Source organism: Coenobita brevimanus, chromosome 24, assembly GCF_032717465.1.
Source record: "Coenobita brevimanus isolate Jiangsu-jjx chromosome 24, ASM3271746v2, whole genome shotgun sequence".
NCBI lineage: Eukaryota > Metazoa > Arthropoda > Malacostraca > Decapoda > Coenobitidae > Coenobita > Coenobita brevimanus.
Window position 1 is genome coordinate 39,516,782 of NC_136977.1, and position 6,520 is coordinate 39,523,301.

Consider the following 6,520-nt stretch of genomic DNA (forward strand, 5'->3'; position numbering starts at 1 on the left):
AATGTGTTTGATGCCCAACTCTGTCATTGCCTGCTTAAACAAATTAGATGTAAAATTCACTCCACGGTCTGACTGCAACTCCTTGGGCAGGCCAAAATGAGTAAAGAACAGGATAAGTTGCTTGACTACTGACTTCGCCTGCATGCTTCTGATTGGTATAGCCTCTGGGTATCGCATTGTAACATCCATTATGGTTAACAAATACTTCTTTCCAGCAGAAGTAGAAGGTAAAGGGCCCACGATATCAATGATTGCCCGGGTAAACGGAGGTTCAACTGCAGGAATAGGAGTCAAAGGGGCCACAGGAAGAATTTGATTAGGCTTGCCCACTATCTGACACGTGTGACAGCTCTTGATGTACGCAGCAACTTGTCCCGGAATACTTGGCCACCAAAAGTTATATCTTAAGCGCTGCACTGTCTTTCTGTTTCCCAAGTGAACCGCTAAAGGTCCCTCATGTGCTAACTGTATTAACGGCACCCTATACTGCACAGGCACCACCACCTGCACTAACTCACCCACTCCTCCATCCACCGTGGCGCCAGTGGGCGTCCATCGGCGATGTAAAACATTGTCTTTAATCAGGAACTCCTCCTTACTACACTCCATACTTCTTTCTTCCCCTACTCGAGCAAACAAGGGCTAATGTTACATCCTCCTGTTGCTTCACCCTCAATTCTGCTGACCCAACACCCGCCAGCTCTACTGAGGACTGAGATAAGGGACTGGTCGGGACACTGGATTGCGAAGGGCGATCAATCTCAGCGTCACCTCTACTGTAGTACACTCGACAGGGGGAGGAATGTCAGACTCCACACTGACATCATCACCTCTACCCTCAACAGTGACACTCTGTTCCTCAGGCGCATCTGACGGTGGTCCTGCATCCCCGCAGTCGACCCCAGCGTCCTGAAATTCTTCTAATTCAGTCGGTGGGCTGGGTTCAGTCTCCACACAGACACATTCAGCACCACCTCTAGTGTCCTGAGTGGGAAGTGGGGCGGCGCCCATGCACGCATTCCCACTCTCCTCACCCACCACAGCAACACCCTGCTCACTAGGTTCCTCCATTGGTGGCCCTGCCTCATCACAGTCGACCCCAAGAACCTGTGACTTCGCCAGTTCTTCCTCCCAGGCTGCAACCTGTGCCATAGATCTTGTAATTGCACAGACTGGGAACATGGCTTCCACTTCTGCATCAACTTCAATACCAATTTCTGGGGCGTCAAAACACTTCTCTGCCAAACAACTGGTGGGGGAAGAGATGGAAATACTTTCTCCCCAGCCAGGTCGTTCCCCAGCAGAAAATCAACCCCCTCTACTGGCATTACATCAGCAACAGTTACTTGAGCTGCAGCCTGAACAATAGCGCAATCGAGTTCCACATGAACATAATCATAGTATTCATCTGAGTTCATGCCTCTACACAGCACATACTTCCCTGAGTTTACAGGCCCTCCAGTCACGTTTCTGCACACAGACTGTTGTGCACCGGTATCACGAACCACAGTAATTGGATAACTGATCCTATGAATTTTCACTGTGCCGTGACACATGAAAGGTTTACACCAGTCTAGGGACGATTTCTGAGGCAGTTCATCCGGAGGTGGCGTAGCATGTTGGGTAACTCTTTCAGCCTGAGCTGGCAGCGAGCACAGCCGGCTACACTCCAGCTTTCCACAGACTTCTCCCTCACCGTTACCACTCTCCCAACTCCTCTCGTTCACCTGACTCGAACCTACAACTAGTGCCACTGGTTTGGCATTTTGGGAGGCCTTCCACTTAGGGCAGTTAGGCTTGATGTGCCCACTCTGTTTGCAAAAGTAACAAAGTAGCTTCGAACTGGATACAGGGCTCTTCCTCCCAGAATTCTTTTTCTCCTCTGTACTTCCCTTGGACTGATTCACGGGAGATTTATCCCAGGCAGGGCCACTCACAGTCCTCTCCCTGGAATACTGAAAATTAGCATACTTGACCCCCATACTCCGCAAGGCCAACACCCGGTCATCAGCCCACGTCGCTGCTTCCTTCAAGGTCTTAAATCTCTTCTCCCTAATTTTAACACCAATTTCTTTGTCAGCCATGTTGGTAAAATGTTCCATCAAAAGCAGTTCACGCACATCGTTATACGAAGTGGCGCTCTCACTCAGCAACCACTCGTCTAACGTCTGCTCCAGATACCTGGCGTAGGCCATATAGGTGTCAGCAGGTCTTTTCAGAGCACCACGGAACAACAACCGATAAGCCTCTGGTCTAAGTTCATATGCCTTCAGGATGGCTGCTTTAAATTCATCATAATCATCTACATCCTCAGGGCTCAACCTATTATACACTTTCAAAGCTTTTCTCTTCAGCACATTAGATACCAAGCCCACCCAGCGCTGCCTGGGCCACTCAAACTCCCTAGCCTTCTTTTCAAACCTGACAAACCATTCTGTCACCTTCAACTCATCAAACGCTGGCACTAATTTTAGACTCCTTGAGAACCAACTCTCCCTATCCTCTGCACGGCCTGAGGTATGGGTATCTGAAGTAGGTCTATTAGCAGTCACCTCCAAGCGAGTCTTCTCCAGCTCAAATCGCATTTTTTCACGCTGCAACTCCATCTCTTCTCTTGCACGCTCCATCTCCATTTTTTTCAACTCCAACTGCAACTAGGCCTCCGGTGACAAGACTCCAGGGTATATGGGAGTGGAATGAACAGCTCCAGGGAAAGCACTAGACATACCTGGGGGAACTGCTCTAAACTGGCTCGGCGGCATCATAGATGGTAATGGTGCGGTAGCGAAACGAGGCAGCTCAGCTTCATAGTCAAACTCAGGGCTCACACGGGGAGTACCTTTGCTATGTGCCTCTCGTTGTTCCATATTTTCCATATCCACAGGTGACCCAGCACGTACGCGATCTGGTGTAGACACTCGTGACTCCATGGTGACAAATCAATGGCAGTACTGAATAATGAAATACTAATGCTGACTGAGAAACTACACACACATCAACTTCACCTCAAAGCACAGAGAACACCAAGGTAATGATATCCTAGCAAGAAGAAGGCACTGTTAGGATATTCTGATGCGAGGTCGCCACTGTTACGGTAGCGCCAGCCCGGGGCTATTACAAAAAAAGACCACAAGGCAGCCTTAGATGATCGGCCTCCACTGCGTTGCAAAAATAATGCAGACCCCGGCACTGACGCTCCGCAAACTAGAGAAAAACTGCGCAACGGAAAAACTTAAACGCAACACTCTGTACTTTGACTAACAAACGGAACAGCCTACCTATAGATCTAGCCTACTATCGTCACTACCGGAAGAAATACCGTCCGAGACAGTCTACAGGAACACCTCCCACTTACTTCCGGTGGTGACGACTTTCTACTTAACCCGTGTCCAAGGGGGAACGCAGTTGACGGCTCACGATAGTTCTCACTAGCCTTGTGCAAAGAGATGGGATTAAACACTGTAGGGGTTAGGGGTGTGTGTGTATGTACGTGTGTTGGGGAACGTTAATTAAGGCAGCGAGAGGACTACGGTGAGCCAGACTGGCCCTCCAAAGACAACAAGGTCACAAAAACAAATAAAATAACTACTTCCCTCAGTCAGCAACAAAAGAATAAAAATAAACTTAAATGAAAACGCCAGCTCGGCAGAAAAATGATTGGGGAGAGAGAGAGCGTGCACACACGCACGATACGGAAGCTGGTTGGGAAGACACTGCACAAAGACTGGCTCATGTGCAGCCAAGCGCGAACGCATGAATCAGATCAATTAACAAGGAACTTAAATTCGTGCCTCTCTCTCTCTCTACAATGAATTGATACTTCAAATGCAAGCAAAACATCATTAAAATATACTGGTAGCTCACATAAGACAATCAAAATAATCAAATGCATACTCAGCATGGTATGAAATAAAATTGCCCTCAGTGGCGGGAATGAAAGAAACAAAAGAACTTGTAACACTCGCTAATTTAAACTCCGTGAATGACACGGATACTGCATAATCCCCTAGCCCAGCTGTAACGGCTGCACCCGTGGGAACGGACAGGCGGACAGCGTAACACGCCCTTCCCCAAGGGAAAATTTTGAGCCCTGGATCAAAATTTTCCAATCAAGACCCTGACCCCTCCCTGGATAAACAATCAGCAATTACGTTATCAGTCCCTTTAATATGCCTAACTTCTAAATTGTACTCTTGCAAAAGCAAACTCCAGCGGGTCAAACGCTGGTTCTTAAATTTAAACTTGTTCAAAAACTGCAGGGGATGATGGTCTGAATAAATCTTGATCACAGGGCCAAAAGGGGGCAGGTAGACAGCAAAGTGTTGCAGGGCCAGGATAATCGCTAATAACTCCTGCTCTATGACGGAATAGTTCTTCTGGGCTCTATTAAACTTCTTTGAGAAGTATGATATGGGATGTTCAACCTGGCCCTCATCCGGCTGCATCAACACTGCTCCTACCCCTACTCGACTAGCATCAACTGCCAGCACAAAAGATTTGTCAAAATCTGGTGCACGCAATATAGGGTGGTGGCACAGCAGAGACTTAACAGTAGTAAAAGCTTGCTCACACTCGGCTGTCCACTGCCACTTCTTATCCTGGCGCAATAAGTCAGTAAGAGGGGCAAGCACTGTGGAGTAATTCCCAATAAATCTTCTGTAATAGCCGATCATGCCCAAAAATCGCTGGAGGGCACGGCGACACTGGGGTGCTGCAAAGTTGGAAATGGCATCCACCTTAGCCCGAGGTGGAGCCACTTGCCCATGTCCTACAACAAATCCAAGGTACTGGACCTTAGCACGTACGAACTCGCACTTGTCCAAGTTGACTACTAAGCCAGCTTCCTCCAACTGCTTAATGAGCATTTCCACATGATCAAGGTGCTCCTCCCACTTGGTGTCATACACAATGACATCATCGATGTAAACGACACAATTAGGTATGCCATCCACCATTTTATCAATAAGCCTCTGGAAAGTGGCTGGAGCATTCTTCAGTCCATAAGGCATCACCTGGCACTGATATACTGCACCACTGACAACAAAGCTAGCCACTTGTTTAGCCCGTTCTGTCAGCGGGACCTGCCAGTATCCTTTTACTAAGTCAAGTTTGGTGATATAAGTGGCATTTCCCACCTTGTCCACGGAGTCATCGACCCGAGGCAAGGGATAAGCATCGGTCTTAGACAGTGAGTTAACCTTCCGGAAGTCCACACACAACCTAACTTTCCCATCTGGCTTTGGCTGTAAGGTAACTGGTGAACTCCACTCACTGAAACTCCTCTTGATCAATCCATGGTCCAACATATACTTGATCTCATTATCGAGAGCTTTCTGTCTGATAGGGTTGATGCGGTAGGGAGCTAATTTTACAGGCTTACTATCCCCAACGTCAATGTCATGAGTAGCCCAAGTTGTCAATCCCGGTGAATCTCCAAAAACTTTCGGATGTTTCCATAAATCTGTTGCACAGCTCTTCTCGCTTTACTGGATCAAGGTGTCGCAATTTCTCCACCAGAGCTGCATAACCGTTGCCCTCCCATAGGTCAGCTGGTAACATCTCACCACGACTAAGCACTTCCTCCTGCTCCTCCAACTCACTACTAACTGCCAAAACTACAGGAGCGCTCTTATCCCTGGTTCCCTCAACGTCCACTCCAAAGTCACCTTCCAGGGACTGTGGCTGTAACCCTGGTCCACTACTCACATTACCGGCACCAACAGCTCCCTCCACAGCACGTTCCTTTGATGCCACGTCCTCTCTTCCCCGTCCTTCACATCCCAGGTGAGAGACATCAGCAGTCATCCCACAATGAGAATCAACTGGGCGGTAGTATGGCTTCAACATATTAATGTGGCACAACTGAGTACTCTTCCGCCTATCTGGGGTAACAATCAGATAGTCAAGTTCCCCAACTCTCTTCTTCACAATATAAGGACCACTGAATCTAGCCGCCAGAGGTTTTCCTTGCATGGGCAGCAGTGCCAAAACTTCATCTCCTTGCTTAAACTCACGACTTCTGACCTTCTTATCGTAATGAGCCTTCATTCTCGCTTGAGCCCCGATTAGATGGTCACGGGCAAGCTCTAAAGCACAATGCAGTCTCTCCCGAGTGCGGCAGACATAGTCAAGCATGGATTCCTGGTTGCCAGATTTGTTGTTACTCCAGGCCTCTCGCACAACATCCAAGGGACCATGAACTCTGTGCCCAAACACTAACTCATTGGGTGAAAACCCTAATGACTCAGTTGGTACCTCTCTCACTGCAAACATAACAAAGGGTACAGCTAGGTCCCAATCCTCTCCACTATCATAGCAGAAGGTGCGCAGCATTGTCTTTAAGGTCTGATGATGCCTCTCCAGGGCACCTTGTGACTGCGGATGGTAGGCACTGGACAAAATGTGTTTGATGCCCAACTCTGTCATTGCCTGCTTAAACAAATTAGATGTAAAATTCACTCCACGGTCTGACTGCAACTCCTTGGGCAGGCCAAAATGAGTAAAGAACAGGATAAGTTGC